At 45.0% G+C, this 23764-nt stretch overlaps 2 long non-coding RNA genes across 3 annotated transcripts in view; one reads left to right on the top strand and one right to left on the bottom strand.

The window, feature by feature from the left end:
• The first annotated feature begins 1442 nt into the window (after window positions 1-1442).
• Window positions 1443-4603, top strand: LOC309528724. The gene is made up of 2 exons (XR_014217887.1): window positions 1443-1527; window positions 4012-4603. It is a non-coding gene; the product is annotated as an uncharacterized lncRNA (long non-coding RNA).
• Window positions 4604-9587: 4984 nt separating this feature from the next.
• The window catches only part of LOC309531174, a 63210-nt gene continuing 49033 nt past the window's right edge, over window positions 9588-23764 (bottom strand). The window contains exons 3-4 of one of the 2 annotated variants that reach the window (XR_014219120.1): window positions 10946-11009; window positions 9588-10251 (exon numbers count right to left, since the gene is read on the bottom strand). This is a non-coding gene — a long non-coding RNA (uncharacterized lncRNA). The remainder of the gene's footprint in view (window positions 10252-10945; window positions 11010-23764) is intronic. The other variant, XR_014219119.1, reaches the window with a different exon arrangement.

Here is a 23764-nt window from a genome sequence, read left to right on the forward strand (position 1 = left end):
AACATGCTGGCGATGTTCAGCACAAGGTAGCTCATAAAGAATAAGAAAGTCGTCACAAGCTCGAATAAATACAACAACAACAACCCGGTTGCCTTCTGGAAGGCAGCAAGAAGCCAAACGAAACTAGATCTGGGTGGTGCATCATTGTGTCACATGTTCCATCTCCACGGGCAGTGATGTTTTTGAACACCATTTGCTGAAAACTTCGGAAGGGGAGAGTGCTCTTGGTCTCAGGTCCTGCTTGCAGGTTTCACAGAGGCATTCGGCTGGCCACAACAACAACAGGATGCTCGGTTAGATGGACTATTGGCCTGGTCCACCTGGATCTTTTTATGGTCTTCCTTATAACCTGAAGGAGCGTCTCCATCCCCATCGTTCAGCCCGGACACTGAGATCCAGCGCCGAGGGCCTTCTGGCGGTTCCCTCATTGTGAGAAGTGAGGCTACAGGGAACCAGGCAGAGGGACTTCTCAGTAGTGGCGCCCACCCTGTGGAACGCCCTCCCATCAGATGTCAAAGAGATAAATAACTACCTGACATTCAGAAGACATCTTAAGGCAGCCCTGTTCAGGGAAGTTTTTAATATGTAATGCTGTACTGTTTTTAACACTTGATTGGGAGCCGCCCAGAGTGGCTGGGGAAACTCAGCCAGATGGGCGGGGTATAAATAAAATATTAGTAGTAGTAGTAGTAGTAGTAGTAGTAACTGCAGTTGTAGAGCACATGCTTTGCTTGTATGAGGTTCCAGGTCCAATTCCTACTTCTTCTAGTTGAAAGGACCTGAATCTCAGGGTCGTGTGTTTGAGCCCTACGCTGGGCAAAAAGGATTCCTGCATTGCAGGGGATGGACTAGATGGCCCCCACGGTTCCTTCCAACTCTATGGTCCAATTTTTTTAGAGGCATGGGAGTGCCTGTCATGTGACTACTTCTCGCACTGCTCAAAAAATACCAGACATCTATGACAAGAATACAGTGAAACCTCGTGTTACGTACTGCCCTCCTTACAAATGCTTCAGATTACGAGCTCCGCTAAGTTTATGCCGCTTTTTATGAACTTTGCCCTGGGATGCGAGCGGAAGTCGTGCGCCGGCGGTGCAGCAGCAATGGGAGGCACCATTAGCGAAAGCGGCCTCATGTTACAATAAGCTGGAAATAGTTATGTTGACACTATTTCTGTGCCACTATAAGTAACATCCAAAGGAGCATTTCAGGCAGATCTTGCTGGACTCCAACTTCCATCGACCCCGGCCAGCACAGCCCATAGTCAGGGATGATGGGAGTTGTAGTCATCCAACAAAACATCTGGAGACAGCTTCCCCATTCCTGCATTAAATGGAGTGTATGACACACAGTATGATCATTTCTCATGTTACCCTGCCATTTTTTGATGCTGGAACAGCAATTGACTGGCTCACCATTCCATTGAACAGGTGGTTCAGCAATCCATTCCTTAGGCATCCAGGCCCCTTAAAGCAAGACTGGGCCAACTCATGGTCTGTAGTCTCCATCCACAATGACTGGCTCATGGTGAGTTGCCCTGTGGTGGCTGTAGGAAAGGCCTTGACGTCTTGGATGCAGCGTGTGGTCCATCTGTTACTCTTAGTCCTAGCATAGATGGAAGAAGCAGTAACTGTTCCATTGATTCCATATTGGATTTCCTTACCCTCTCTGCCCACCCTCCTATAAGGCCCAGCTCCAGGAATCCATGGGCCTTGAGGAAAAGACCTTCAAAATTTCAGCCTCTGTTGCCAGTGGGGTCCAAGTTTTGGAACGGCATCAGAGATTCAGGGCACGCTGATAATTTACTTTTGTTCTTGCACTTGGCTTTGTGAGCTGCTGTGTCGTTCACATTCGTCCTGACAGAAGGAGCTGTGTCAGGGCCCATGCAGAAAGATGCCTGTGGGCCCCTTCGCAGTGCCAGGGCCCTGGGCAGCTGCCCAGATTGCTTGGGTGGAGTTGCCAAAGCTGCCTTCTATGTTGCTTTGCTTATTTCTTCAACTTTTCCAGGGTAGGTACCAAGGACAGAGAGACATGGCAATGCTTACCTGTCCATCTTTCTTCTCCCTATGTTGACACTGTTTGATTTCCTCCCTCAGTATCACGGGGAGAGATAAAACACGTATTATACATGGGAACACAAGAAGAGATCTCTGATGAAGATGAAACAAAGCAAAGCCACACATGCTAGTCCTCTACTTACACACGGAATGATCTCTGCTGTTGCATTTCCAACACAAATTAGGTTAGGTCATTGAAAAATGTGGACCTATACAAAATTCTTCTCTATCCTTAAACTCTGCCCCTTTCATTACAAATGTGAAAAAGGAGATTATTTCCCTCAAGAAAAATAAAAAAGTGAGAAGGAGTTGATCCTCTTTCAGTCTCGTATGTTTTATTTTCAAGGATTCATAACCAGTATGGTTTCTTTAAAGAGTTCAGCGCTTACACATATGTGAGCCAGATTTCTGTGGTACTAATTAGATGCTTACTGTTTTGCTCTGTGTCAAATGATGGTCAAGGCATGAAATGTTACTCGTTTGAGTAACATTACTCACCTGAGACGGTTTCCTTCCAGCAAGAGATTAGCCAGAGGGATAAATTGTTTTAGTCTCAATGAAATTAGCTCCTGGTTTTTGCATCTTTATTAATAAGAAACAGACATCTACTATTTAGAGGCAGATCTTTTCCCTGTTTCCTTTCCTTTCCATTTTTTTTATGGCTAAGGAAATACCTATGCAATTTTCACTTCAGAAATCTCTTGACTGAAACAACGACTGCTTCCTTAGCATCCTTTAGGGGTAGAAGGGAACCAACTGGCCAGCATGGTTCTGAGGATTTATGAGAGTCCCCCTACCTCCAATTTCAAGACTTAATTACGCTCTTAGCATTTCTTCTGACTTTTGGCCTTTCTCCACTGCCTCAGTTCTCCATCTTGGTCTGAAATCCATCTTCCTTTCAGTCACCATTCCAAACTGTAGAGAAATAATGTGTTTAGGGGGTGTGCGTGTGGTGCGAGCTTTCCTACAGAGCAGGAGAGGGGAACCTTTGGCTCTCCAGTTATCAATGAGATACAACTCCCACCATCCCTGACTTACTGGGGTTGAGGGGAGTTAGAATTCTGGATGCCCAAATTTCCCCCACGCCTGCTATAGAGCCAAACAACACGTGGTTGGATGACAAAATACTCTTTTGGTTCCTTTTCATCTGGAAATAGGCGTGGCCCTCAAGAATGCAGAAGTTGGGCATCCCTGGTTTAGAATGTGACTGCCATGTTGGTTCCAGAGAACATGATTAACTAAATGGAGAATGGGACACACATTTCTCTTGCTGAGGGAGCATTCAAACTTCACTGTGTTCTTTCAGAAGAAAAAGGTTTCATAAAGTTGGGAATGAGTTCAACAAAAGCAATTGTGAGAACAAGATACTGGGCTACAGTGGCTTTTGGCTTGATCCACCAAGGCTTTTCTTACATTCAGCTACTTTATTTTGTCCCATTAGTGCCCTTGGTTTCCTTGCCTCTAGATGCCTCTAGGAATATTTCATTAGCTTAGGTCAATTCATTTTGCCCATGCTTTTCAGATTATGTATACAGGTTATGTAAAGTGTATCTGTGTTCAATTAATGGATTGGAGGAAGAATACATATGGTTTGAGGGGGAAAGGAGAAGAGAATTTTCTAATGTCCCAAGTGGGCAGTGTTTTACTTGCTCTTTCAGAGTTAACTGGCAGTATGGGGCTAACTCTGTTCAGAATAAACGGGCAATGTAAAATATACATGATCAGTTAGTTTCTCTCTGCAGCAATTTCTTTGATGTTTGCCAGAGTGTCTATTTATAAAATTTGTGCTCAGAGGCGGGATTGCAAGTGATCCTTCATTTCCTCCCAGCATTTCAAGTATTTCATTTCCTTGTTAAATTTTCTTTAAAATTAGGAAAAGTACAAGAAGGAAAACTCAACCCCTTGGGGGTCCCAGTAACAAACATGCTTTGTGCTTGTCTCTTTCTTGCTGCAGGTTGATGATACAGCTACAGTTTCTGTTCGGAACAGCGATGTGAAGACTTCATAACAAGGGAGATGCAAGGTTACACTGTGTATCAGCTTTCCAGGTCAAAAAAGGAGCAGCAGCAGCAACAAAATGAGCTTCTTTAATTTTATTTGTAGCCCCACGAATCTGCAACCTGTCCTGTAGGGCACTATTGTTTGCTGACACAAAGGATGGGAGGCAGATCAACACTCAATCTGCTGGTCTAAGGAAGCAGGAAAGTATTGGGGTGGCGTGACAAGGCCCTGCTTAACTCTCAATATCTACCAGCACTAGGGCTTTAAATATCTACCAGCATTATGGGGGCTACATCATGATGCTTTAAAGAGGACAACCCTCTATTCTGAAAGGATAACAGTGCTCTGAAGGTGTACTCTATTTAAAGGGAGTAAAAGATAAAGAACTCTACAAAAAAAAAGGTGTGCAGGGACCTTGAAGTTGCTCACCTACAGATTACCTGCTCACAGTATTCTCTTCTAGGGTAGCATGCACTATTTATGTCCTTAAATTATAGGAATTATTTCTCCATTGGCATCTATAAATATAAATCACCATTTGTAAATTCTGTGCCTATCAGTGTCCTCTGCTCCCCTCTTTTTGGTGTGATACATTTTTTTTTTCTTTTTCGACAGTGAGTGCAAAATTAACCACGCTAACTAGTACGTTGAAGTCAACTTGGAAGCTAAAGAATGGAGCCTTGCATATTATTTCTCAAATTTTCCAGAAGTGAAGGTAGCCCATAACTGCTCAAAAAAATCACAAAGCTAGTCACTGGGACACAGGCTTGCAATTGCTCCAATCAGCTGAGTCCAAGGAATATCCCCCTCCCCCCAAGAGTGATCTAAGCCTACTTCCTCACTCAGGCAGCAAATATTGAAACGTATCCATCAAAGATGGGCAAGCAGGTGGTTGTAATTTTGGTTTCTTTCAGGTTTATTTGAATGCTTTGCACTAAGAGGAACATTCAAGTTTGTGCTGAAATTTGCTTCAGGCAAACCTGGCAGCTAACCAGGGATGGGGTGTATCCCTCCCCCTCCCCTCAAATTCCCCCAAACCCCCACACTGTTTCTGATTCCTATCAAAACTCATTTGGCCTACTTTGAAAATTCCCAAATGTTTTCTCCATGAAGAGGCTACCAAATTTTGTTGCAATTTTGGTTTACACACTTGCCTGGAAATACAGGAAACAAGCTGGCCTTATTGAAACTATATAACCAAGATGCTTTGCCTGTGGAAGAATCGCTGTAGTAACTTTGAAATTCAGTTCAGGCAAAGCTTGGTGGCCACATAAGCCAGAGAGATGGAACCTATCCCCATCTAGATCAGTGTTTCCCAAACTTGGGTCTCTAGCTGTTTTCAGACTACAATTCCCACCATCCCTCCTCACCACTGGTCTTGCTAGCTAGGAATTATGCGAGTAGTATTCCAAAAAACAGCTGGAGACCCAAGTGTGGGAAACACTGCTCTAGATGTTGCTAGACTTCAGCCCCCATCATCCCTGAGGTTGGCTGGCCGAGGCTGATGGAAGCTCCAGGTCAAAAGTTCCCCAACACTGTTGCAGGCACTCATGGGTGCAGGGTGACCACTTGGCAGCACTTAGACACATGAATATCCTGAGACTTTTGCAAGAACATTCCCTCCACACAAACATTTTCCCTTCAGATTCTTAGAATCATAGAATCATAGAGTTGGAAGAGACCACAAGGGCCATCGAGTCCAACCCCCTGCCAAGCAGGAAACACCACCAGAGCACTCCTGACATATGGTTGTCAAGCCTCTGCTTAAAGACCTCCAAAGTAGGAGACTCCACCACACTCCTTGGCAGCAAATTCCACTGTCGAACAGCTCTTACTGTCAGGAAGTTCTTCCTAATGTTTAGGTGGAATCTTCTTTCTTGTAGTTTGGATCCATTGCTCCGTGTCCGCTTCTCTGGAGCAGCAGAAAACAACCTTTCTCCCTCCTCTATGTGACATTCTTTTATATATTTGAACATGGCTATCATATCTCCTCTTCTCCAGGCTAAACATGCCCAGCTCCCTTAGCCGTTCCTCATAAGGCATCGTTTCCAGGCCTTTGACCATTTTGGTTGCTCTCCTCTGGACACGTTCCAGTTTGTCAGTGTCCTTCTTGAACTGTGGTGCCCAGAACTGGACACAGTACTTCTTAATATGTTTCACATGAGAAACAAACCCCATTTTTTAAATTGAATTTAGGAAAAACTCCAGTGACAATCCTAACACGCCCTATATTAAATGTGAATGGTTTGAAAACCAAGTAAACAAGGAGAAAACAAGAAGATGACAATGCAGTTAGAATTCAAAGGACATTTAATTTGGAGCCGCTTGTGCTGTACTGTCATGTTCTAAGAAGTTTCACATTGACATTAACACACAGGTCACTCAAAAACCCTACTGATTTTAAGCACTCTCTTCTTGAAACTAACTCCGAGAGGGCAAGCTCTGCAGAAAGGAGATAAAAGAAAGAAAGGAAGGATCTGGTAAGGTGTGTGAGCAGGGATTCCGGAGGAAAGCTAAAAAAAATATTACAATCCCCTGCATTCCTTTCAGTGTCTCCGGGAAAGTTCGGATAGCAGGAGCGAGAAAGGGAATAAGGAGGATTAACAACAATATCACTGTAGCAAGGCACACACTCAAGAATACTTAAAGCTTGGATCTATCGTTCTGCTGGGAAATTACATATTAGAGTTGGTGCTGATAATGCCCTCTCCTGGCGATGCTATTGCAGCTCCTAAGTCTAGGTGTCAGTTATTCCAGAGACCTGCGTACATACAAGGCAGGCAGGATAAAATGTACTGTAGTCACAGGCAGCGATCGGTGCGAAATGTCACACAGCTCCCTCTCCTCCCCCACCTCGCTGTAGGTAAATTATTTTAATAAGGTAAGAGATACCACAGCACAATGTGTGTGTGTGTGTGTGTGTGTGCGTGTGTGCGTGTGTGTGTGTTTTACCCCCTAAATAATGTTCTCTGTGTCATCTGTATATTTATGATAGCTCAAAGACATGGGTGTGTGGATCTAATTAAAAATGTGAAAGGGTTTAGCAGCCTGCTGCTTCCCTTTGAGTCTCCTGTTGCCAACTCTTGGCAGCTCTGCTGTCAGCGAGCCAAATGTTTAGTCTTCAGCTGAACTACTGCCAGGGTGTCGCACGGCATTCTGGGATGGTAGAGCCTGGAGGTACTATGTTAAAACTATCTCACAGAAGGAGGATGTGTTGTGTGTAGTAGGGCTCCGCATTCAAATTGGCCACCGGTAAGTTGTGGAGGGGGAAGCAGTGGAGGAAACCCACTCCTGCCTGGTGAGCCTTAGGGTCTTGCCAATGACAGAAAAGCCCCAGACTTCTGCCTTAGTGCAATACTTGGTGCAAGCCTAAACCAGCGACAAAAGTGCAGTAAACTTCCTCTGCAATTAACGGCTGATGGAGAGAAGTAGTGTTTGTGTCATGGGGAAATAGTTCTGCTCCTGTTTGTAAACCAGCTTGCAGCTCTCCACTTTGCAAGAGAAGGGCCGTGGATTAAATTGAGGAAAACAAACTGAAAGGTCCATACATGACAAATTATTGTTGCTTAGGGCAGAGTATAATTTGGCATTGTGTTCAACATGAATTTTTTTCAGCTGTGTGTGTATGTGTGAACATGCCAGTTACAGTTTCTTGGGTGTCCCCCCCCCCCCAATCTGAAGTTCAGGTTCAGTTCCACATCAGCTTATGATTTTTTTATTATTTTTATAAGTCCTCATGAAAATTCACCAAAATGTTCTAGAGAAGTGGGCATCCTTTTTCTATTCGTGGAAGCACCCTGTGCGATTCAGAACCCTTCTTTTCCAGGACTCTTAATTGTGCAGGGAGCCTCCATGGGTTGCAGAAATTGAAGCTAAATGGGTAGGGCTGTCACAGTGTAGGCACACGCTGCTCTTTCTATATTGCCCCTTCACAGCAGTAATGTCTTTGGTTTTTTTCCTTCAAAAGATATTTATTAAAGTTTTTTTAAAAATATAACAATGAAAAAATAAAAAATAAAAAGAAACAAAATACAACATAAAAACAGTTAAAAAACAAATAATTTCCCATAACATATCTTCCTTACGCTTATTTCCCCAGACCTCCTCATACCTCCCTTCTTTGTATTCCACTTCAATTTGTTAGTTCAGCAAATCCTTACCATTAAGCTTTTACCCATTTATAAACCTTTTTTTCGTATCTCCTAAAGCATTACAGCTGGAAACCCCTTAGTTTCTATCCAACATCCTTCTAACATTCATTAATTTCACAATATTTCTGTAAATAGTCTTTAAATTTCTTCCAGTCTTCTTCCACCGACTCTTCTCCCTGGTCTCGGATTCTGCCAGTCATTTCTGCCAATTCCATGTAGTCAACCACCTTCATCTGCCATTCTTCCAGAGTGGGTAAATCTTGTGTCTTCCAATACTTTGCAGTGAGTATTCTTGCTGCTGTTGTAGCATACAAACAGCAGTAATGACTTTGGTACTGGCCCAAGAAATCTTGCTGCCCGATTGTCCTTATCGCCAGTTTAAATGCTTCAGATACCAATCCTCCACCTCATCTATTCCTCATGCCCCCAAATCCCATGCAAGCTGTAACCAGTTGCTCTTGTGCTCAGAATGTGTTCGTAGCCTTCGCACAAGTATCTGGCTGGTCATAGTGAGAACAGGATGGTGGACTAGGTGGCCATTGGCCTGATCCAGCAGGATCTCCTTATGGTTTTACTCAGCAGCATGGCAGGGTGAGCCTTTCATCATCGTTGTCATCATCATCATCATCATCTATTGAAATTATATATTGCCCTATACCCGGAGAATCATAGAATCATAGAGTTGGAAGAGACCACAAGGGCCATCGAGTCCAACCCCCTGCCAAGCAGGAAACACCATCAGAGCACTCCTGACATATGGTTGTCAAGCCTCTGCTTAAAGACCTCCAAAGTAGGAGACTCCACCACACTCCTTGGCAGCAAATTCCACTGTCGAACAGCTCTTACTGTCAGGAAGTTCTTCCTAATGTTTAGGTGGAATCTTCTTTCTTGTAGTTTGGATCCATTGCTCCGTGTCCGCTTCTCTGGAGCAGCAGAAAACAACCTTTCTCCCTCCTCTATGTGACATTCTTTTATATATTTGAACATGGCTATCATATCACCCCTTAACCTCCTCTTCTCCAGGCTAAACATGCCCAGCTCCCTTAGCCGTTCCTCATAAGGCATCATTTCCAGGCCTTTGACCATTTTGGTTGCCCTCCTCTGGACACGTTCCAGTTTGTCAGTGTCCTTCTTGAACTGTAGTGCCCAGAACTGGACACAGTACTCCAGGTGAGGTCTGACCAGAGCAGAATACAGTGGCACTATTACTTCCCTTGATCTAGATGCTATACTCCTATTGATGCAGCCCAGAATTGCATTGGCTTTTTTAGCTGCCATGTCACACTGTTGGCTCATGTCAAGTTTGTGGTCAACCAAGACTCCTAGATCCTTTTCACATGTACTGCTTTCAAGGTCTCAGGGCGGTTCACAGAACAAAATCATAATATAAAACCACAAAATATATAATCAAAATAAAAACAACAACCCAATAACCCCCCCAACCCCCACATTTTAAAAGGGCACAGGATGGAAATCAAATCAAAACAAGGCCTGGTTAAAAAGGAAAGTCTTTGCCTGGTGCCTAAAGGTGTATAATGAAGGCACCAGGCGAACTTCCCTGGGGAGAGCATTCCACAGGCGGGGAGCCACTGCAGAGAAAGCCTGTTCTCGTGTTGCCACTCTCTGGACCTCTCAAGGAGGAGGCACACGAAGGAGGGCCTCAGAAGGGGATCTCAGGGTCCGGGTAGGTTCACATGGAAAGAGGCGGTCCTTGAGGTGTTGCAGTCCTGAGCCATTTAAGGCTTTGTAGGTCAAAACCAGCACTTTGAATTGGGCCCGGAAACTATTTGGTAGCCAGTGCAGTCAGACCAGGATCGGTGTAATAGGCTTAAACCGTCTTGCTCTGGTGAGCAACCTGGTCGCTGAATTCTGCACTAGCTGACTGCTCCTTCAGGGGAAGTGTAACACCATCAAGACCATCTGGTCTAGGGAAACAATCACCAAGAGTGCCCCAGTCTTAAATGAATTGAGTTTCAGTTTGCTGGCTCTCATCCAGTCCATAACTGAGGCAAGACACTGGTCCAGCACTTCCACTGCCTCACCTGTAAAGGATAAACAGAGTTGAGTGTCATCAGCATACTGCTGACAACAAACCTCCAGATAACCCCACCCAGTGGTGGGGATAGGGGGATAGGATTGAGCTCTGCGGAATCCCAAGCTGAAGGTTCCATGAGGTTGAAAAGCATCCCCCAAGCAACACCCTCTGCGAGCAACCATCCACGTAGGACTGGAACTACAGCAAAGTGGTGCCACCCAATCCTAGTTCGCTCCAGAAGGATACCATGGTCAGTGGTATCGAAAGCTGCTGAGAGGTCGAGAAGAATTAACAGGGACATGTTTCCCTTGTCTCTCTCTCAACAGAGGTCATCATGCTTGGCGACCAAAGCAGTTTCTGTGCTAAAACTGGGCCTAAACCCCAATTGAAATGGATCCAGAAAATCAGTTTCTTCCAAAAGCACATGGATCCGGTCTGTGACCACTCACTCCAGAACCTTGCTCAGGAAAGGGAGATTAGCCACTGGCCAGTAGTTTGGTTTTCCAAATCCACTCTCTAAAGCAGGAGTAGGGAACCGGTAGCACTAGACTATAATTCCCATCAGCCCCATCTAGCATGGCATTGTTGCCCAAAACCATCTGAAATGCCTCTGGTGCTCTATCCCTGCTTCAAAGTGCCACCAAATGGTACAGGGGAGCAGGAGAGTGTCTCTCATCATTAAGAACACCATAGTTCATTACCTGAAGAGTACGTAGGTTTCTGCGAGGCAGGTCACAGTGATAACAAGCAAGAGACTTTATTGACCTGATTGTGAACGGAACAGGACTGTCAAACAGGGGCAAAACAACTGCTTATATGCATTTCTGAAGGCCTGGGCCACTCCCACTCTCAACGTGATTGGCTGTTTAAACCCCCAAGCTACGAATTGTAACCCAGAGCTTAAGAGCCAATGCTAGTAGCCCAAACCCTGACAGTACTATGTGATTGGACATCATGTATCGAATCAAAACACATGGCTCTGAATCCTAGTCCAGATTCTAGCTCAGGCGAACACAGACCACTGCATGCATAACATAACTAATACAAGGAGACATGTCAAACATCCTGTGCTATTTCTGCTGGTACCGCTACTTAAGCAGAAAGTGACATATGTGCTTGGGACCTTTATTCACAAAAGCAGATATATAATAGTTACGAGGGTGGGATTCTTATTATTTCTTCAAATGGTTAATTTGCTGCTAGAAGCAACCGTGTGCCATTTCCCCTTCAAAGTGCTGACTGGCTTGTTATTGCATGTGGTGCCGAGGTGTTGCAAAAGAAAAGAAGAGAAACAGGGCTAGAGAAAAGAAAAGAGAGCCTTCCTCCTTTCTGTGAAATTGGCTTAATTGAGCAACATCTGTGCAGCACGCCTGCACCTTTCCATCCCGCCCCCAACTCACCCTGGCCTGCAATAACTTTTCAGAAAGCCATTTCTTTATTTGGGAAGTGTGTCCATAGCTGAGAATGTGCCATTTTCATTTCAGAAACCAGGCACTGTGGATATTTATTGCACCCTTAATCCAATAGGGTCCTGTAACACATGTCGAACACATTCCAGAAACATTCACGATCGCAGTGGATGTTATTGGGAAACATGCATTTTCTCAGCAACAAAATTTTGGTATTTTACCACCGGGGGTGGGGTTGGGGTTGGGGGTGGGGATGCGACAAACCTGGAATGAGACAGAAGCACTCTCTCCGAGGAAAGAAATCTATGCAACAAATAAGTAATGGCTATGCATTTTGTGCAAGATTGACAGACTCTGTCCAGAAATAGAGATAATAGGATGCTCACAAAAGACTCATCATTGTAAGGTATCATGGGCTCAAGGGCTGTCACATGGAAGTTAGAGCAAGCTTATTTTCTCCTACTCTGGGAGGTAGGATCCATACCAATGGCTTCAAGTTACAGGAAAGGAGATTCTGACAAAACACCAGGAAGGACTTTCTGACAGTAAGAGATGCTGGACGATGGAACAGACTCCTTTGGAGCTAGAGATTCTCTTTCCTTTTAAACAGAGTGTGCTGGTTCCGTGGGTTTCCGTGAGGCATGGTCTGAGTCCAGTCCAAGGTCGAGGGTGCCGTATTGAGGCCGTCCGTCAAAGCTGAAGCTGGGTCCAAGGCAGGGAGTCGGGCGAGGTCAGGAGATCCGGCAGGACAGGGTGAAGGCAGGAACTGGCTAACAACAACGTTGCTCCTGCAACTTGGGACTGGGGCTGGCTGGCTTTTATCTGCCCCGAGGCATAGGGCAGCCCCAGTCCACAGGTGACTCACCTCTCCTGGCCTGGAGGCGAGCACTCCTCCTGCGGGAACTTAGCTCCCTCCACCTCTCTGCCCTGAGCCTCTGCAGCTCTGGAGAGGCTGGAGGGTTACCAGACCCAGAGGCAACCTCAGCCTCCCCTGACGGGGCTGAGAGTGGAGCACCTGCAGGCAATGGGTCCTCCATCACCTCAGGAGCCAGAGCAGACTCAGCTGGTTCCTGCACCTGAGGATCCAGCACAGGTGAGGACCCTTCAGGCTCATGCCCCAGCCCCGACTCAGCTGGTTCCGGAGGTGGGGAATCCTGTGCAGGCTGGGATTCCTCAGGTTCAGCCTCCGAGTCCGAATCCCAGGCCATCACACAGAGTTTGAATGGCCATTTGTCATGGATGCTTTAGTTGATATTCCTGCATTGCAGGGGGTTGGATTAGATGACCCTCGGGGTCCCTTCCAACCCTGCAACTCGATGATTGTATGATTCTCTGAACTGGTTTCTTTGGGAAAACTGGAGTGTACAGTGGTACCTCGAGTTACAAACGCCTCTAGTTACAAACGCTTCAGGTTACAAACTCCACTAACCTGGAAGAGTTACCTTGAGTTGAGAACTTTGCCCCAGGATGAGAATGGAAATCGTTTGCCGGCGGCAGCAAGAGGCCCCATTAGCGAAAGCACACCTCTAGTTAAGAGCAGTTTCAGGTTAGGAACAGACCTCTGGAACGAACTAAGTTCATAACTAGAGGTACCACTGTATATGCTTATAATATCTGACAATTTTTATGTGCATTATAATGCATATAATACGTGAGAATTGTTTGTATTTTTAGCATAACTGGTAAAATGTAACACACTTCTTGTCGAGATCAAGGAGCAAAGTGGTGCTTGGTGGCAGGGAATCTGCATGAATAAGCTCCGCATTGTGCTTTTTCAGAAAAATCCATTCCAAGTCAGTCCTCAACACTACTTGGGGGGCTGTTTTTAAAAAGTTGTGCAGCGGGTCCTTGCTTTAATGTTAGTGTTTGAAATTTTAATGGAGAACTGTCATATATATTACTACTGCTTTGGATTGAAAGCCCCCTTGCTGAATTTCTTTGCTGATTAGGTGAGGTACACATTATTAAAATAAATAAAAAATAAATAAGATAGGGTCTGTGCCTGAGAGAGTCCTTATATTTATTTGCAAGGAGCCTGGCATAAGCAGAATCCCACTGTCAGTGGTGAAGAGGAAGGCTTGCTGTGGCCAATATTGCCATCCTCAGCAATATTTTTTCTTGCCATCCTCAGCCATTTTTTCTTTCTCCATAGGAGCAAATGTGTTGAAAATAAAATGGTAGATCACTGGGTATGGGAGTAAACCCAGTGAAAACTGGAAGAAAAGGAGGAAAACCTCTAGATGTACCACACGCAACCCCCCCCCCCACTTTAGACCCAACACATTTTGGAATAAATATTTCTACAGGAACGACAAAGGCATAAATAATATGCAACTATGATGCAGACATAAAAACTGGGTGAAACTTTACACACTCACACAACTTCAACAAAAACAGTGCTTCATAGTTACCCAATTAGAAACCTCAGAGGACAGGAAGGAAGGAGGAGTCAAACTGGAATAATTAATCTGGGCAGCTAGATTGAACTGGAGTCCATTGGCTTCAAGCCATCAATGCCCATTAAATAAATTTCTATAGTAATCTCTTCACCTGGTGGCCTTTTGCTCTGCATCATGGATTCTTCTTCATTGCCGTGTGTTTGTGCTTTACGCTAATCCGACAATTCAGAGATTAGACCAGTCTTTCTCAACCTTGGGTCCCCAGGTGTTCTTGAACTACAAATCCCATCACCCTTGACCATTGGCCATGCTTGCTAGGAACGATGGGAGCTGTAGCCCATCTCAAAGTTGAGAAAGGCTGGATTAGACCTTCTAGTTATCAGCACAAAATCATAGTGATCATGAACTGTCAATTATACAATAGGACACTGGGCTCCCTTGCCTCACCCAAGCAATATTCACTTTGTTGCTCCAAGTCTTATTAGCAAGATTGGGATACTTCTTGAGCGTTGGCTACTGTCCTTTAACCGGTCACGTATTTGTAGAAATAAGCACGGCACTTCTGCTAGCAAGTCAGGCATAAGGCAAATCCACTTGGGGAATCCACTTGACACTCGGTGGAAGGTTAGATCTCTCGGGTGAATTTCCCATTGTTCGTAGTACGACTCTGCAAAACTGCTGGATCCAAAGCAGCTGAGACAATACAGTTACACACTGAACACACCGATCAACTATAGTCAAACATCTCCTGTGCACTGAAGGTGTTCTAAGTGAACTGCATTCCTGACACGGCGGTAGCCTTTGTGCTGGAGTTGAAGTGGCCCCATCCGCCACTAGGTTAAAGAAAAAAGAAAGAACGGCTGATGGGAGGAGAGGAAGTATAAGCAGTGGAACCTGCTATCACTTCTAATTTCTGGAAGGGTATTGAAAGGAACAGAGCTCTGGCGCGGGTGCATCACACACCTGAACTTTGCCTCTTTGATCTTTCCTCCGGGGTCCTTTTTGTTTCCCCCAGCCTGCTGCGGTGGAGAGGTAGGCCTCAGAAGCCTTCTGGCATCTAGCCCAGGCTTTGTGGGCCACTGGAGAGATGCATAGCTAGGTGCAGCAGTGCCCTGCGGCAGGTGTTAAAATGTTGTTCCTGGTTCCTTGGTGGTAATCACTGCAAAACAACCCTGTCTGCTCTCGTCGTATCAACAAGCAGCTTTCACCCGGCTTGTTGCTAAGAGACGGGACGGTTGCTTACAAGTTGTTTGGTGCCTCTGACTTCCATAATTTATAATTTGTTATCTCAGCATCAAAATTGGTGTTCCGTTCCCCCCACCCCACCCCCCTTTGCTTAAATTTAATTTTATTTTGCCACAGACCTGATAATTGTTAAAAGGTTGTGCCTCGGACAGCCTTGCTGTTGCTCTTATTATACGCTTGCTTTTGTAAGGTTCGGAGGGTTGGTGGAGAAGGGACGGCAGGGAGAAGAATAAGAAAATGCTATTATAAACTGCAGATGAATATCATTTTTGCCCATTAACTTTTTGCATTATATGACTGGCTGGGTCAATGGATTCCCTCAAGATTTCCTCCCTATTGAAAAACATGCTTCTGTCCAACCAAGAAGGAAATGAATTGAAATGATTTCAATTTAAACAAGAAACAAGCCGTCTCTCGCAGCTCTACACTTCAGCACCTAATGGCTGAACTCATCAATCCTACTCTTGCGAAGTTCAGCACTATAGGCATTTAACCAGTGCCAGAAATTACCCATGTGCATTAATCTAGTTCTTGTGACTACACAAAGCTTACCTCGCTAAAGTGTTTTATACTTAACACTAGTTAAATCAGCCCTGCGAGGGGGGCGGTGGGTGGCAGGGGTAACGCCGGAATGGAAATGAGAATAATTTGTAGAGTTGTTAAGTTGCAAAATAATTCTGTCACAGTTCACTGGTTAAAGGGGAGGGGGGGGACTGACAAACTTATTACTATGGTCCCTGGTGGAAATTAAGAATACCAACCTGGAGTTAGGATTTAGTTGGCTGCTTAACAACATATTTATACACAAAGCGAGCCGGGCTGCATTGAGGGACATAGATTTGAATATTACAATGTCACCACCAGTGTGGCTTTAGTACTCTGCCGCGGATGGAGCAATCCTGTCTGCTGTGCTAGGTTTGGATTTGGGTGTGTGGAGTCCCTGCTGTCTAGCAATGTCTGGCACTGCTAGCCTCTGCCAGTGAGGAAGAGCCAAAAGGGATCTGCGCCCAGCTGTGGCGGAGGCGACTGCCATTGTAAACCTCAGCAACAAGGCATTTCAGGATGGGGGGAGAGGGGAGCTGGGCTGGCAGAGAATCCAGTGCATCCTGGCATAGGCCACATTTGGACCGTACATTTAGAGCACTGTGATGCCACTGCAAAGAATCCTGGGAACTGTAGTTTGTTAAGGGTGCTGAGAGTTTTTGGGAGACCCCTGTTCCCCTGAGAGAAATACAATTCCCAGAATGGTTCAACAACCAATCCCTCTTCACAGGGAACTCTGTGAAAGGAACAGGAGCCTCCTAACACTTCTCAGCTCCTTTAACAAGCTACAGCTCCCAGAATTCTTTGGGGGGGGACTATGGCCTCTTAAAGTAGTATCATAGTGCTTTGAATTTATTGTGTGAATGTGGCCTTAGTCCTCTTGCTGCCGCACAATGAAGGAAAGAAAGTCACGTTAACCACAATATCTACATCTATTTCATAAATAAATAAATCTCTAGCATTGGAAATGTCCTCTATGGACAGCTGCTGGATTCCTAAAAACTGCTTTGATTTCACCCAAACACAATTTTTTGATTAAAGCAGCATCACTGGTTCCCTATTTGAGCGCTGTGTTATTTGGTTCTACAGAGCACAGATTAACCATTCCCAGCATGAAGCAGCGGAAGGGAGAAACTGGTCCAATTGGGGAGCAATTTCATCTGTATGTGCAAACAAAACAAAGCAAAGTAATTACTCCAGAAATTGCCACAGGAATAGAATCAGATGTGTTTGCTTTGGGATGAAGAGAAATTAAATATGCAATGGGGCATTGCGCCCCCTCCCCACTTTGGCGGTGTAGGAAAGGGAGGCAAGGGAAGGAGAGAGAGAGAGAGAGAGAGAGAGAGATATCACTAAGGATCAGATCAGTTTGGGAATGGCTAGGAAGAACCAGGAAAAGCTGGCTTATGCACTAGTAGTGAGTCCATTCTTTGAATATGATGCTGTCCTCACCCAAGACGGAGGTATCAGCAGACTCAGGGGAACCTTAATGCTTGCATACATGATAAGTAAAAGGTAAAGGACCCCTGGATGGCTATGTCCAGTCAAAGGCGACTATGGGGTTGCGGTGCTCATCTTGTTTCAGGCCAAGGGAGCTGGCATTTGTCCGCAGACAGCTTTCTGGGACATGTGGTCAGCATGACTAAACCACTTCTGGTGTAACAGAACACCGTGACGGAAACCAGAGCACATGGAAACGGCGTTTACCTTCCTGCTGCAGCGGGACCTATTTATCTACGTGCACTGGTGTGCTTTCGAACGGCTAGGGTGGCAGGAGCTGAGACAGAGCAATGGGAGCTCACTCCGTCGTGGGGATTCAAACCACCGACTTTCTGATTGGCAAGCCCAAGAGGCTGAGTATTTTAGATCACAGCGCCACCCGCATCCCACATGATAGATAGGAGAAAACCCTAAGGGGAAAACATCTACCAATCAGTGGGAACTGAGCATGCCCAGTAGGCACAGAATGCTGGCTTCCTATTGGTCTGGAACACAACAATGAGGGGAAAGGGGATGGAATGGTGTGTCCAGGAAAAGGGCATGGAATAAGAACACTGCATACTGCAACATTATGTTACTGGCCCCACTTGTGCAAATGTACTAGTAAGGACCCGGCGGGATCCATGTGAAAGTGATTACAGCAGGGAAGAGGAGTGAAATAATTTGCTGGGATGGAATTTCACTGTCATCTTGCACTGTGGACAATATATCAGCATGTGTCCATAAACCTTACTGTATTATTTAGCGCTAAAGGGAGCTACTGGGTGACAGTGATGTTTCAGTGGGTTTGAAACTGCCTTATCAGCTCAACTAGTGAGATATTCTCTACTACTAGGCCATTGCACTGGGCTTGAGATTCTCTAATCAGCAGCTCTGCAGGGCCACAGTCAGAGTCGAGCCTTTCTCAGGTCTGATATCTGGGATCCATTTTCATGGAAAGAGGACCTGGGGCCTTCTAGATGCAAAAAGTGTGCTTTGAAGTGCACAAAATTTCAACCAAAGTGCTCCAGGGGTTGGAACAACTCCCTTTAGAGGAAAGATTTCAAAACTTGAGGCATTTTAGTACAGGGAGGTGAGGCAAGTAACGGAGGACATGACAAAGGCATGTGAAATTATGCACGATGTTTACTAGGGTTGAGAAGAAACTATTTATTTCCACAATTTATATACTGCTTAATCACACATGTGTTGGTGGGGGGGAGAGGCATATGGTTGACTAACAATGAGTTTAAGTGAATTAAAAATGAATTTAAACCATAAAATCAGAGTCAAGTTAAAAACCTGCTTCCATTTTTTAAAAAAGAAAGTATTCATGAAGCGCTGGAAGGTCAGTAGGGAGCGGGGCCCCATCTGACCTCAGCCAGAAGGGAGTTTCACAACATTGGGTGCACAATACTGAATGCACTGAATATTGAATCAAGATTTACTGGCAGATTACCTGGGTGAGCTCGAGTAGATCTGTAAGGGTTTATGATTCCCAGGTGTCTAACAAAGTCAATCTCATCCTCCTAAATTAGGTTGCTGAGATGAAGAAAACTAACCAGGAGTAGACTTTTGTATGAAATCCCAGTGAGATCAGTTTGGGGCTCATCCAGCCTTCCTTTTGTGCCATGTTTCTAGGCACAGGTCCGGGCTTTAAAGCTCTGTGTCTGAGAGTTTTGTTGTTGGGGTTTTTTTGTCCCAGGGCTTTCACTGGAGAAACCCTAAGTTTTACCTCTGAATCGGATCAAACAGCAATAAGGTTTTCTGCAGATTGACATTTGCTCTGATTCCTACGATGCCTGACAGTCTTGACAGATGGCACAAGGTAAGCCTTTCCTCTTTTTGATCATTTTCATTTTTCAGTTTAACAACAATAACAATCAATTACGTTTACATACATACTTGTATTGACTTCCCTCCTCTCCTTCCTAGGTTTCTTGTAAAAACTGCATCTCCCCCTTAACTCCTTTTGTTTGTTACTCTCTACAATTCTTCCAAAATCACCTTTTAACTGCTTGATATTAAATTAATCCTGCTGATGTATTTAATGTGTGCAATAATTTTTAGATAGTCCACATATCTCCCCATTCTTTGTCAAGCCTTCTTTCTTCTTGATTTCTTAATCTTCCTATAAGTTTTGCCATTTCTTCATAGTCCATTAACTTTGCTTGTCATTCTTCCTTTGTTGGGACAGTGTCCTCTTTCCATCTCTGAGGCAAACCTATCCTGACCCAGTCTGATGTCACAAGTGCCTTGCCAGGATACTCCAAGTCAGCCTTTCTCAGCTTCATGTCCTCCAGAGGTTTTGGACAATGGTCAGGGACCGCAGGGCTTGTATTCCAGCAACATCTTGTGAGCACCACTTACAGCCCTTAACTTTCCCATCCTACCATACCCTCAAAAAAACCCAAAAATTAAAAACTAGTCCTTGCTTCAAATAGGCTACCTATTGTGTATTTTATGTACTGATTTTATTGTGCACCAATAAGTTATGACATTCTGAAGTTTTCTACAAAAAATAATATTAAACAATAATATAAGTGTAGGATAGACAGCATCTTAAAAAGCAGAGACATCACCTTGCCGACAAAGGTCCGTATAGGTAAAGCTATGGTTTTCCCAGTAGTGATATAAGGAAGTGAGAGCTGTACCATAAAGAAGGCTGATCGCCGAAGAATTGATGCTTTTGAATTATGGTGCTGGAGGAGACTCTTGAGAGTCCCATGGACTGCAAGAAGATCAAACCTATCTGTTCTGAAGGAAATCAGCCCTGAGTGCTCACTGGAAGGACAGATCCTGAAGCTGAGGCTCCAATACTTTGGCCACCTCATGAGAAGAGAAGACTCCCTAGAAAAGACCCTGATGTTGGGAAAGATGGAGGGCACAAGGAGAAGGGGACGACAGAGGATGAGATGGTTGGATAGTGTTCTCGAAGCTATGAACATGAGTTTGACCAAACTGCGGGAGGCAGTGGAAGACAGGAGTGCCTGGCGTGCTCTGGTCCATGGGGTCACGAAGAGTCGGACACGACTAAATGACTAAACAACAACAACAATAAGTGTAGGAAATTATGCATTGAGCAGACCTGGGAAAGTTTTGCTCCTTCTCTCATAACACTAAAAACTCATGGGCATCTAATGAAGCAGAATGCTGAAAGATTCAGGACAGAGAAAAGAAAGTACCTATTCGCACAACACAGAGATGAATTTTGTAGCTCCTTTCTACAGGAGGTGATGACAGGCACTAAAGTGGATGGCTGTAAAAGAGGATTAGACAAATTCGTGGAGGTAAAGGTAAATGACCCCTGGATGGTTAAGTCCAGTCAAAGGTGACTATGGGGTTGCGGCCTTCATCTCGCTTCCAGGTCGATGGAGCTAGCATTTGTCCAAAGACAGATTTCTAGGCCATGTGGCCAGCATGACTAAACCACTTCTGGTGCAATGGAACACTGTGACAGAAACCAGAGCGCACGGAAACACCATTTACCTTCCTGCTACAGCAGTACCTATTTATCTACTTGCACTGGCATGCTTTCGAACTGCTAGGTTGGCAGGAGTTGGGACAGAGCAACGGGAGCTCATGGGGATTCAAACTGCTGACCTTCTGATCGGCAAGCCCAAGAGGCTCAGTGGTTTAGACCATAGCGCCACCCACGTCATGGTGGTAAAGGCTATGAATGGCTGCTAACTATGATGGAGGAGGAGTTTGGATTTGATATTCCGCTCTATCACTACTCGAAGAAGTCTCAAAGTGGCTAACATTCTCCTTTCCCTTCCTCCCCCACAACAAGCACTCTGTGAGGTGAGTGGGGCTGAGAGACTTCAGAGAAGTGTGACTGGCCCAAGGTCACCCAGCAGCTGCATGTGGAGGAGTGGGGACGCGAACCCGGTTCCCCAGATTATGAGACTACCGCTCTTAACCACTACACCACACTGGCTCTCTATGCTCTGCCTTCACAGTTGGAGGCAGTATGCTTCTGAATACCAGTTGCTAGAACCCACAGGAAAGGAGAGTGTTGTTGCCCTCAGGTCCTGTTTGCAGGCTTCCTTTAGGGTTCTGGAGGGTCACTGTGAGAACAGGATGCTGGACTAGATGGGACACTGACCTGATCCATCAGGCTGTGTGCCCACAGTGTGGTCAGACGAGAGGAGGGAGAAGAAGGAAGGGTAAAAAAAGAGAGAAAGAAGGGAGGTGTGTGGTTTTTTTTAACAGAAGTGGACTACCTCTAACATGCCAGATGTTGATGAACACCGATTTTCATCAGCCCCAACCAGGGATGATGAGAGTGATAGTTCCACAGCTTCTGGATGACACTAGGTTTATCACTCAGGTGCAGAAAAACAACAACAAAACCAAATTTGAGGAGCTGAGCCTTCTGTTTCAATTGGGACTGAGAACTGAGGGGTTAAGCCAAAATCTGCATGGAATTCAATACATTCTCACTGGACACATTTCACTTAAAAAAATAAATAGATCACCTTGTCGTTAGCTTTAAGTAATTGTGCCCAATTATTTCCACATCTCTTTGCTGGCCTTCTAGAATTCCAGACCCTTCGGAATCTATACTCTCTCATTCTCCTCTCCGTGTGTGTGTGTGTGCGCGCGCGCGTGCACACACACACACACACTTTGGTTGAGCCAGAAGGGGAAAAGGAATCAGAGGTGAGTTCCCATTACTAATTTAGCTGAAGCCCACCTGTGAAAACATGAGAAAGGTATCCAGGGGGCTGTCTTCGGTTGTGCACTCAGGTGCGTCCACAGTCTAATCAGCCGCTTCGTCTCTGGGCCTCTGCCAAAAAACTGATGAGTTATTCTACCATGCAAAATCAATGTCTGCTCAGCAGGCCAAATCCTAGGCTGGCGGGAGTTGGGGGTGGGAGGAAGACGGTAGCAAAAGCTGGTGGGCCATTATCCGTATATATCATTCCAGAATTCATATTTGATTGTTGTTGTTTTTAACTTCTTTTTCTATTACAAGTACGCCCTCTTCTCTGAACTGTGGTCGCATTCAATGTGTTCTGAAGGAGAGAAAACACTTAGCGTTCGCGAAGGGCCAGGCAAGTTTTGAGAAAGGTTTGGAATGCTTCTCTTTCATGACCGATTTAAACCTCAGCACAGACAAGGGAGGAATGTGGCACAGAGGGGGGAAAAACATCCCCTGCAACTTGTTTCAAAAGTTCTAACATGCTCTCCTTTCTTCGGCTGCAAACATTATTTTCTAGACTATAATTATAATCAATCTTTCTCCTTCTCTTTTCCTACTAGTTAACTGGGATTAAGATGCCAGATCAAACTGCTGCGTATTAGCAATGTGCAGAGACAACAATATTTGCCTTCTTATCCGTATCTGTAGCATCTGGAAGCAACCTGATCTGTTTTGAACACACTTGGGCGACATCTTCACTATACAGTCATACTTCGGAAGTAGAACACCTTGCGAGTCAAACGTTTCAGCTCCTGAATGCCGCAAACCCAGAAAGTGAGTGTTTGCGAACGTTCTTTGGAATCCGAACGTCAGACGTGGCTTAAGCGGCTTCTGATTGGCTGCAGGAGCTTCTTGCAGCCAATTGAAAGCCGTGCCTTGGTTTCTGAACTTCCAGAATGGATTCTGTTCGACCTCTGAGGTACGACTGTACCTTTAAAGCAGTGTAATACCACTTTAAACAGTCATGGCTTCCGCAAAGAGTCCTGGGGGCTGTATTTTCTTAAAGGGTGCTGAGAGTTGTTAGGAGACCCCTGTTCAGAGCTGCAAATTCCCACAGTTCCCTGGGAAGAGGGATTGATGGTTAAACCACTCTAGGAACCAAGGAAAACAAGGCAGACACAGCTCCTTCCAATGTCCAGGAGAGAGCGGTGGGGTCAAGGACAATGGCACAACTCCAGCCATGGAAGGAGCAATGGGTTTGGTGCCAACAATCTGCCCTGCATCGCCAGCATTGGTACTCTCTATCCTTCACCCCACCTTTTTTTACATAAAATTTTCAGAGTCTAAGACATGGTCATGGGACTAAATCAAAAGTGCTCATGGCTATGATGGCACAAATCCCTTTCTGTTTTTCACCAGTATGATAGGGAGGCCATTGGGGTTTTTTGCGTGTGTTCTTGGGATCGGTGCCCTCTAATGCCCATCTCAGATCCTATCTGCTTACCAAGGTGCAAGGCAACACTATGAAGGCATTGACCAAAATCAAGACCCTTTTATACCAACCACTCAATATTCTCAATGGAGACGGTACGTTAAGAAATATGTTTGAATGTTGAATGTGTAAATTTTTGTCTTGAGTCAATGGATAAAACAATTGCCATTAGATGTGCTGCTGTATAAGTGTTTAATGGTTCTTGTATTTATATTTGTATTTGTATTTGTAAGAAGAAGAAGACGTTCTCTATGTCTAAGTCTGCATTCATATGGCTGATGATCCCATTCCCCCAACGTTTCCCT

The sequence above is a fragment of the Podarcis vaucheri genome (genome assembly GCF_965113315.1).
Source record: "Podarcis vaucheri genome assembly, chromosome: 1".
NCBI lineage: Eukaryota > Metazoa > Chordata > Lepidosauria > Squamata > Lacertidae > Podarcis > Podarcis vaucheri.